Consider the following 11034-nt stretch of genomic DNA (forward strand, 5'->3'; position numbering starts at 1 on the left):
CCAAATTAATCTCTGGAATCCACAGAGCCAATGATCTGACAGCCTCAGTAAGCTAGATTGTACTTCATAGGTACCTACATGAAAACAAAGATAACGTCATAAAAATTGGCTGTTGGCATCATAAATTTCTTCTATTAAAACACATAACTATACAAGGTTTAAGTTATTTTGGTGACTTATAAACCATGAAGCACTTGAAGACAACTTAAACATCTTCTGAAATGAATCAAGAGGAAGGGAAACTGACAACAAAACTCAGAAACCACAGCATATTTCAACATGGGGTTGTGCACCGTGGTTTGTTGTAGGAAATGACCCAAAGCACAGTAACAGATGGTTTTCATTTTAATTCCTTTGTATCTTGACAAGTCACTCTTTTAATCTCCTGAGGGTCCTCTGTGGAGTCCTGTACCATTAGAGCCATTCATAGATGGCTCGGATCAAAAGCCACCAACTCAGGCCACCAGGAAAACATGACTGCTAGGTCCCCTGCTAAGCTCTGAGTGTGGAAGAGACTCCGGATTGTCCATGAATCCCATGCTACCATGAAGGGGTTCCCAACCTCTTCCAGCCCTGAACCTGTCCTTCCTCCTCAGATAGACACTGTACCTTAGCACGACTTGGGCATTTGTAGGATCCAAGCCAAGAGAGGCATTGGGCAGGTAAGTGTTATGGCTGCGAAAAAGGCGAAACACACAGCTGCAGTTCATAGAGCAGAGAAAGGCTGAGTCTGACTGCAACCCCATGGCTGAGTCAGGGTCTCTTAAGGTCTCTTGGGCCATCCTCACGTCTGCTCCCAGCTCTGTCCAAACAGTCTTAGGTCCAGCTGATCTCTTACATGTAGTCAGGGAATACAGAGTACATGAGAGGGGCTGCAGTGATGTAACAGTCTGGGCATCTTGTCTTGTTCCCGAGGAAGCTGACGGGGACAGCAAGGATGCACACGCCTCTTTTTCAGGAGGCTGTCCCTGCCCCCCCCCCCATAAAACACGCTTTTTGTTGACCTCTCATGGTCCTCACCAAGGGGACCCAGCTTGCATCTCCTGTAAGGTATTTATGACCCCATTTTACAGTGGGGGGTGGGGACAAGGTTTGGTTTGTCCTCCACCTCTTCTGCACACACTCAAGTGGGCAGAGAACCCTGGCCAGGGGGCAGATTGACCAGCTGGGTGGTGGGATGCCGGACCTCAGGAGCAGTTGCTAGTGGGAGACGAGGCCCCTCTGCTGGAAGTCTGAACCCTTGAGCCTGAGAAGCACTGGGAATTCCTTGTCTCTCCGGAAATACAAATATCAGTGTGGGAGGAAAATGACCAAAGAATGTGATTGAAGGTGACTCCAAAGGAGATGTTCTCTGGAGAACACGAGGCCTGAAAATGAATCCATGTCACTGAGTTAATGTAACGGAGGCAAACATGAGACGCACCAGCCGACCAACATAGTGAGGGGGGAGGGCCACAAAGAGCGAGAAAGCCCCAAACTCGTGAGGAGCTTGTGTGGCGGAAGGCCTAGTGACATGGGGGCCATCCACGCTGGTGACGGGGAGATAACAGCAGGGCACTTGCACCCTGTTTGAGGGTTTTATATCTCTTCTTTTGTCTCCCCCTCCCTCTCAGTTCCCTTTTCGGCTTTAGGGCCCCCGGCAAGCCTCGTGTCCTGCACAAGAATGAAGAGAAGGAGCCACTGTTGCAGGTGGATTCTTTTGTGGGGAAGCACTGGTTTGGTGTGTCATCCTGGTTTAACACTGGTCTCTTTCCCACACACACAGAGTCAATCCCCACCTGCTTCACTGAGCCTGAGCTTCTGAATTGGCATGGTGAAACTTTCCCTGGCTGACATGGGCCAGACTCTCTGTCACATTCAAATTCATATTCTTTCAACTTATCTCGATTTTCAAGCATGTGGGCTAAGAAACTGGATGAGATCTGGTGCTCTGCCTTCAAGATTACCCTGCTCTTGGGTTGTAAGTATTGACAGTTTCTAACATGTTTGCCATGACATTTCATTGGTTTTATTTCTTTGTATAAGCATCCCATCTCCCTCTTGGTGATTTATATTAACAGTTTTGAAAGAGCCCAGACTAATTGAGGAGGTTTGAGTCCCAGTGTCTCACAAGCACCCTCCAGAAACAGTCTGTTAGTTTCTGGAGGGTAAGAGGAAGTCCCTGTGGCCTTGTGGCAATTTTCAGACATCCCTTAGAGCCCACCAGTGGTCACGGTGAGATGGGCAGATGCTTCTGACACAAGAAAATGGTTCTCAGGATCCTGGCTGGTGGCGCCCCTGAAGCAAAGGCCAGAGACAGACAACTAGGACACCATCTTTGTCTTGTATGGTACACATGACTGCTTCACCCGTCACTGGCCAAGGAGATGCAGCAGGTCAGACAGCCCAGAGGCTTTTGCAATAGTGAATTGCATGAGCCATAGAACTTGGTAGGAACATCTCCATGAACCCATATCTGAGGCCCTTTGTCCACGGGGACTGTGCTGCTAAGAAAACTGGCAGGGAGTGGGACGGGGGTGGACTTTTTTGGCAGTTAGAACCAGCCTGCTGTCCTGAAATCACCTTGAAACAGTGGGTAATACTCCTGGGGCAGGTCCAAGTGGTGGTCCACCAAGCAGGACCTTGTAATCAGGTGGTATGCATTAAGTGGGCTTCCCTGGTGGTTCAGTGGCTCAGTCTCATAAAGAGTCCACCTCCCAAGCAGCAGACATGGGTTCAATCCCTGATCCTGGAAGATTCCCTGCAGGAGGAAATGGCAACCCACTGGAGTATACTTGCCCAGGAAATGCTATGTATAGAGGAGCCTGGTGGGCTACAGTCCCTGGGGTTTCAAAAGAGTCAGACGTGACTTAGCAACTAAACAACAAGAAATGCATTAAATAACAATCTTTTATAGTGCTCATCTCTCTCCCCTGGGTCCTCATTTCCCACCATTTAGTTGCCCTTCGATGAAAGTGGAATGGGAAGAATGAACTGTAAAATAATCACCAATTTGCTCTTCCTCTTGAGGGTAGGTCCCCAAGAGAATGACAGGTGAGGAGAGAGCAAGAAGGATCTTGCGAAGAAGGGCATAAGATGAAGTCACTGGTACCTGGACAGCGTTATCTAGTGGGGTCTGGAGAGGGAAGTGGAGGGGATTTATAAAGCAGCAAATGCCAAGCAGCTCCCTGAAGGTGGTATTAGGGGCTCCACCTTAAAGAGGATGGATTAACTCAGAGATGAAGGTGTGATCAGATGTGTTAAGTCAACTGCCAAGGTCCATGAGGCTGGAAATGGCCCTACCCCAAACTGACCCAGCTCTGTCCACTCAGACCAGTTGGTTCTCCCAATTTTACAGGGGTGACTTCACTTTCACTTTTCACTTTCATGCATTGGTGAAGGCAATGGCTACCCACTCCAGTGTTCTTGCCTGGAGAATCCCAGGGATGGGGGAGCCTGGTGGGCTGCCATCTATGGGGTCACACAGAGTCGGACATGACTGAAGCGATTTAGCAGCAGCAGCAGCAGACTCACCCAAGGAGCTTAGATAGCATGTGGATTCCAGTCCTTCATGCCAGAGATCCTGATCTCTGGTACTCAGGACATTTTGGAAACTCCCTAAGTGCTTCTGAAGCACCTGGTTTGCAGAGCCCGTGCAGGAAGCACCACATCTTCCTTTGGGATACCAGGGAGAGTCAACACGGGGATCCTTTCAGCAAGGAAAGCCTGAGCCCCCAGATATGCTCAATTTCTCTTTCTCCTGCGTCCAGACCTCGGTGCTCTTAACCCACTGCCCTTCAACTCAAATTGCTTCCCTCTCGGTGCTTGTTTTCAGGAGGGACATAGTCTAACCATATAAGATTGGCAGTTCTGTTCAGGACTAAAATGTGAAGACAGTTTGGGCAGGCACAAACGGAACAGATTTGAGAAGTGACAGAGACAGGTGGCGAAGTGATTCAAAGTCCTGAGGATCCTGACCAGTAGAGTTGCTGCTTGTGTTCACGGTTTCAAGGATGTCTTGACTCAGTTTCCTAGTGTCTGACTGAATTAGATGCTGACTGTGGTTGTACATATGCGGTGCAGAGCGCCACCTAGTGGAACTTAATGTGTGTTGCTGGTCTGCTACTGAGACCCTTGCTGCTAAGTCACTTCAGTCGTGTCCGACGCTGTGTGACCCCATAGACTGCAGCCCACCAGGCTCCCCCATCCCTGGGATTCTCCAGGCAAGAATACTGGAGTGGGTTGCCATTTCCTTCTCCAATGCATGAAAGTGAAAAGTGAAAGTGAAGTCACTCAGTCGTGTCCGACTCTTCCCGACCCCATGGACTGCAGCCTACCAGGCTCCTCCGTCCATGGGATTTTCTAGGCAAGAGTACTGGAGTGGGGTGCTAGGTCCCAAAGTGGGGTGCGGACAGAGAATATAATAGATATAATCATCTTTTAGAAAGTGTGTCTGTGGCTATTTTATCATATGTCCAGTGTGTTAACACAGAAATATGTAGGGCTGTATGTTCAATGTTGTTTATTAATGAGAGGGCAATATAAAAATATTGTGGACCATAGACTATTAACTCTTTGTTTCAACCACTTATTTCCATTGCTTGGCTTGTTGTCTCAAGAAGGGGCTGGCCATGCATTGCCATTTGCACATGTGGGTGTAGATGAAAAACCTGAGTTAACTGGGTGAGTGGCTTTCTTTTCCCTATGACACATCTCCTCTTTCCATATAACATGGCCGCCATGTTGAACTGTGGTTTAGGTAGTAGTGACACCCTTTAGTCGCTCTCTTGACTCCAGTCTCACTCACTAAGCACTCTCTCTCTGTCTCCTATTTCTGACTAATCTACCTGTTCTCCTCCTCCACCTCCTCATCACCCCCCTCAGCCCATGAATGGCATCTTTAAAGCCTGCTGTAATTTAATAGTTTGAGGATTAGCAGTCTTTCCCATCCTACTTAACTGTGAGTTGATGAAAACTGTCTCTGGGTGGGCATGATGCTTGGGGGTTTCATGACCACTTCCCACAGGTAGCATTAAACAAGTCAAAGATGATGGCATGCTCACTTGCTCTTATATATATAGAACATTCCTCATATTCACTAATTCATTCCTCATATTCACTAATATTTTTAGTCTTTGGCTCTTAGTGTACAGTATCTGGAAATTTCCTTCTTCTGGCCTTTTCTGCTGTATAAAATTTATGTATTTCATGTATTATATTCATATAATTAAATTTTTTTATGCAAAGGGTGATATTTCATTTGTTAGTGCTTCCATGCATTACATAGTCTCACTCAGTGTTTGGTCTCCTCTTGCTTTCTTTGAATTGAAGTCCATGAGACTTTCCAGAAATGTCTCAGATACCCAGAGCTCATTTTTTAGGCCTTTTTTGTAAGTATAAGTTTTCATTTTCCATAATCTTCGTACCATGAGAATGCTGACCACTTCCTGCTCAAAACTTATCAGAGGAAAGTCCCTTTTCGTTGATCCAATTTCCCATATGTCACCAGTTCTGCTTTTTCCTATGATCCTACAAGAAGATGAAGAAAATCCACAAGTCTGAAGGAGCTCCGTGTTCATCTGCATAGAAGCCTGTGTGCTTCTTTACTGTCAAAAATCAGGATGCAGTTTTTCCTGTTCTTCCCCTTCCCCACCATCTCCTGGTATTTTCACTGACTCTGAATATAATGGGGTTTTTCCATTGTCACATGTGAGTTTACAATTTTCCTGATATCTCCTGTTTTCCAAAAACTTCTTTTAAAAAGCCCTGTGGAGAGAGACCGTATCAAGGTTTACATACAAAAGTACAAAGTGCTCTCTTCTGAGAATGTGATGGGCACAGTTGATCTCTCCCTAAGAGGTGCTGGATACCAAACCTGCATCAAGTCCCACCTTGGTGAGGTTCACTTGGACATTTAGGATTCCATTTAGAACGTGAAGTTTGCAGAATTGTTGGGGTCTGGGGGAGTCAAGTTCCTTACTCTTCTCTCCTGCTGAGCTATACATTCTGGTGTCAGGTGGGGTTAAGACCCAGCATTTGCTAAATTTGATGCCCATGGCATAGACTTGTCATTTGACACCTCTCCAACCCCCCAACTCCATGGAGTTGGCCCACCCAGCTACAGGCAGAAAAGAAGAAACTTCAATCCAGAGTGAAGGTGCCCTGTTATACAGGGCTTACCTCAGGGTGGTAGAAGCAAGGGTGTTGGGGGTGTGCCCTTCTATTGGCAGGCTGTTCTGAGAGAACAAGAGCCAGGGGACTGAGACGGGCAGGAGCAGTTACCATTTTCCAACTATCATCAATCAGCCCATAGCAGACCACATACCCCACTTTAGGACTTGATGTCACTGAGTGAAGAGATCTTGTTGGTTATCTATTTTGTATATAGTAGTGCTATACACCTGAAACTGTAGAGCTCCCAAGAATAGCAAGGAGAGATAAGAAAGCCTTCCTCAGCGACCAATGCAAAGAAATAGAATGAAAAAGACTAGAGATCTCTTCAAGAAAATGAGAGGTACCAAGGGAATATTTCATTCAAAGATGGGCACAATACAGGACAGAAATGGTATGGACCTAACAGAAGCAGAAGATATTAAGAAGAGGTGGCAAGAATACACAGAAGAACTGTACAAAAAAGATCTTCACTACCCAGATAATCACGATGGTGTGATCACTCACCTAGAGCCAGACATCCTGGAATGAGAAGTCAAGTGGGCCTCAGGAAGCATCACTATGAACAAAGCTAGTGGACGTGATGGAGTTCCAGTGGAGCTATTTCAAATCCTAAAAGATGATGCTATGAAAGTGCTGCACTCAATTTGCCAGCAAATTTGGAAAACCCAGCAGTGGCCACATGAGTGGAAAAGATCGGTTTTCATTCCAATCCCTAAGAAGGGCAATGCCAAAGAATGTTCAAACTACAACACAACTGCACTCATCTCACACGCTAGCAAAGTAATGGTCAAAATTCTCTAAGCCAGACTTCAACAGTACACGAACCGTGAACTTCCAGATGTTCAAGCTGGATTTAGAAAAGGCAGAGGAACCAGAGATCAAATTGCCAGCATCTGTTGTATCATGGAATAAGCAAGAGAATTCCAGAAAAACACATACTTCTGCTTTATTGATTACGCCAAAGCCTTTGACTGTGTGTATCACAACAAACTGTGGAAAATTCTGAAAGAGATGGGAATACAAGACCACCTTACCTGCCTCCTGAGAAATCTGTATGCAGGTCAAGAAGCAACAGTTAGAACCAGACATGGAACAACAGACTGGTTCCAAATCGGGAAAGGAGTACGTCAAGGCTGTATATTGTCACCCTGCTTATTTAGCTTATATGCAGAGTACATCATGAAAAATGCCAGGCTGGATGAAGCACAAGCTGGAATCAAGATTGCCAAGAGAAGTATCAATAACCTCAGATATACAGATGACACCACCCTTATGGCAGAAAGTGAAGAGGAACTAAAAAGCCTCTTAAAGTGAAAGAGGAAAGTGAAAAAGCTGGCTTAAAACTCAGCATTCAAAAAACAAAGATCATGGCATCCGGTCCCATCACTTCATGGCAAATAGATGGGGAAACAATGGAAACAGTGACAGACTTTATTTTCTTGGGCTCCAAAATCACTGCAGATGGTGATTGCAGCCATGAAATTAAAAGGTACTTGCTCCTTGGAAGAAAAGCTATGACCAACCTAGACAGCATATTAAAAAGCAGAGACATTACTTTGTCAACAAAGTTCTGTCTAGTCAAAGCTATGGTTTTTCCAGTGGTCATGTATGGATGTGAGAGTTGGACTATAAAGAAAGCTGAGTGCCAAAGAATTGATGCTTTTGAACTGTGGTGTTGGAGAAGACTCTTGCGAGTCCCTTGGACTGCAAGGAGATCCAACCAGTCAATCCTAAAGGAAATCAATCCTGAATGTTCATTGGAAGGACTGATGCTGAAGCTGAAACTCCAATACTTTGGCCACCTGATGCAAAGAACTAAATCATTGATAAAGACCCTGATGCTGGGAAAGATTGAGGGCAGGAGGAGAAGGGGATGCAGAGGATGAGATGGTTGGATGGCATCACCAACTCGATGGACATGAGTTTGAGCAAGCTCTGGGAGTTGGTGATGGACAGGGAGGCCCGGCGTGCTGCAGCCCATGGGGTCACAAGGAGTCAGACATGACTGAGCAACTGAACTAAACTGAACACCTGAAACTAGCACAACGTTGTAAATCAACTATATTCAATTAAAGAAATTTTTAGTGTAAGTAGAAGAGGAAACTCCCTCCAGAGTATCATTCTGAATCAATAAGACATGAATAAAATCTCAATTAAATGTACTATATTAATAAATTAGCTTCTACAACATCAGGCCATGCTTGGACTCATGAAATGAAGAAGACTCTTCTTTTTAGAGTCTCAGACCAAAACTTAAAGGTTTCTCATCCTTTCAGGAGACAGACAGAGTCATTACCTTCAAGGGCACTAAAGATATCATTTCTAAGATTCCTTATTATTGATTCAATTCAGTTCAGTTGCTCAGTTGTGTATTATTGATTGGGTGCCATAATTTCCTTTTAAGCATTTATGAAATAGTGCTGAATAAGTTATTTAGAATTTGTATTCTGCATTATATTGATGTATTTAGAAGCTGTCAATTATATTCACTCACTCACTCATTCATTTATTCATTTTATTCAGGTAGTCAATAAATATTAGTATGGACCAGGCATCATTCTAGGGCCCAAGGAGATGCTGATCAGCAAAAATAGAAATATTTCATTTCTTCAGAGCTTATGCAGAAACTCATTACTCAGATAGTCATATTGGGGGAGAGTCAAGTACTTTGAAGGAAAGGAAGAATGTTCTAGAAGATTATATAATTCTCACATTACAGGTCAGAGTACTGAGTCAGATTGGGGAACTGGAGGAGCAGGCAGCCTAAGGAAGACCACCAGAGCTGAGATGTGAAAATGAGTTGACTGAACGAGACAGCATTGAAAGAGGACAGCATTTGGAGGTAGGAGATCACAAGTGTGGCTTAATAATATTGATTTGGGGAGGTTTCCAATACCCACATTGGAGATGCTGAGTCAGTAGTTGACCATCATCTATGGAGCTCAAGAAAGAGCTGTGAACTAGAGACACGTAGTTCAGGTCTCCTGTGGTAAGGACAGTGATGGACGCCTTGCATAGAAATGATATAGTTTAGAGCCTTTCTATCCAATCTGTGGTCCCTGGACCAGCCACATTGGCACCTCCTGGAAGCTCCTTAGAAAAGCCCGCTTTGTACCTGCTAAATCAGAATCTGAATTCAACAACAGACCCAGGCGGTTGCCAGGCATGCTACAGTGTGAGAAGCACTGCCCTAGGGTAGAGCTTATTAACCTCAGCATTACCGACAAAGAGGCCTTTGTTGGGATGAAGTGTGTCGGGGGAATGCTTTTGAGGGGAGAGCTGTCCTGTGCATTGTAGGGTGTTTAGCAGCATCCCCAGCCTCTACCCACTAGATACCATGAGCACCTCTCCTCCCCTCAAGCTGTGAAAACCATCCATCCCTGCCAAATGTCCTTTGGGGGACAAAATACACCTCAGTGGAGAACCACTGACCTAAGGGCAATGTTTGGAGTAGATGGAAAGATGATGGGAATTGAGCTTTGAAGAATTCTAATTGTTCACAGCTGGCAGAAGATGAGCCTGGAAAGGACAGTGAAGAGGAGGAGACAGAGAAGAAAAATCAGGAGAGCAGTGTCCAAGAAATCAAGGAAGCGAGGGTGATGAGGATGATGTCACATGATGCTGAGATGAAGTGGAAGATGAGGACTACGGAGTGCCCATTTAATTGAGAGACAGAGAGATGGAAGTGACCCTCTGGGATTTGTTAGAAATACAGAGTCTCAGGTCCCAACCCAGACCTCCTGAATCAGGTCCCCAGGTGATTCCTGCACATTAAAATCGACTAACAGGCAAGTCTTCAGTCTGATAGTCAAAGAGAAGAAAAAGACATTGTGCAATTTTATCTACAACCGGTGTGCTACACATGACTGCCTTAAATATACTTACCGTCTATAAATAGATTTAAAGGAACCACATATGGTTGAACATGGCACATGTTTAAACAGGAACATATGCAATTTCCAAACCCATAAATCAGAGCTCTGGTTGTACTCCTATTTTCAAGATAGTTGGTGGCTTCAAAATTTTATGATTTTAAGTCTCAAGTACAGTTGTTACTTTATGCAGGCAATTAGTGCCCGATAAAAAATGAACATGTGTTTTGCACCTAATTGACTTTTTTAAACAAAGACTATTTAGTATAGTTTGGTGTAAACAGAATCTTAATGTTTTTACTAATTGCATTCGTATCAGTGGATGTGCAGTTGACGTGTATTACTCTAGACTGGTGGGTTTTTTTTTCTTCCTTTTTCTTTTTCTCCCTGATTTTATTGAGACAGAATTGGCAAATAAAAATTGTATATATTGAAGGTCTGCAATGTGGTGGTTTAATATATGCACATAGAGTGAAATGATCACCACATATCCACCACCTGACATAGTTACCACTTTGTGGGGGCAGGTGTGGTGAGAACATTTAACATCTACTCTCTTAGCAAATTTCCAGTGTAAAATACAGTATTAGTAATGTAATAATCATGCCTTGCATTTGATCCTCAGCTTATTCATCTTATAACTGGAAGTTTGTACCCTTTGACCAACGTCTCCCCATTTGCTCCAGCCACCTTATTCTAGCCCCTGGTAAGCACCATTCTACTCCCTGAGTCTATGAGTTTGACTATTTAATTTTTATATTAAAAATAAAAATTTAAAAATTATTTTTTAATTAGTCAAAATTTTTAATAGTCAAAAATTAATTGACTATTTTCTTTTTATAACTTATTTATGTATTTTGTGGCTGCGCTGACTATTGCTGCTCGCGGGCGTTCTCTAGTCACGCTGTGAGCTTCTCTCCACACTGGCTCCTCTTGTTATGGAGCACAGGTTCTAGGCATGTGGGCTTCAGTAGTTATGGCACATGGGTTTAGTTGCCCTTCAGCATGT

Source organism: Bubalus kerabau, chromosome X (assembly GCF_029407905.1).
Source record: "Bubalus kerabau isolate K-KA32 ecotype Philippines breed swamp buffalo chromosome X, PCC_UOA_SB_1v2, whole genome shotgun sequence".
In the NCBI taxonomy this organism is placed as follows: Eukaryota; Metazoa; Chordata; class Mammalia; order Artiodactyla; family Bovidae; genus Bubalus; species Bubalus kerabau.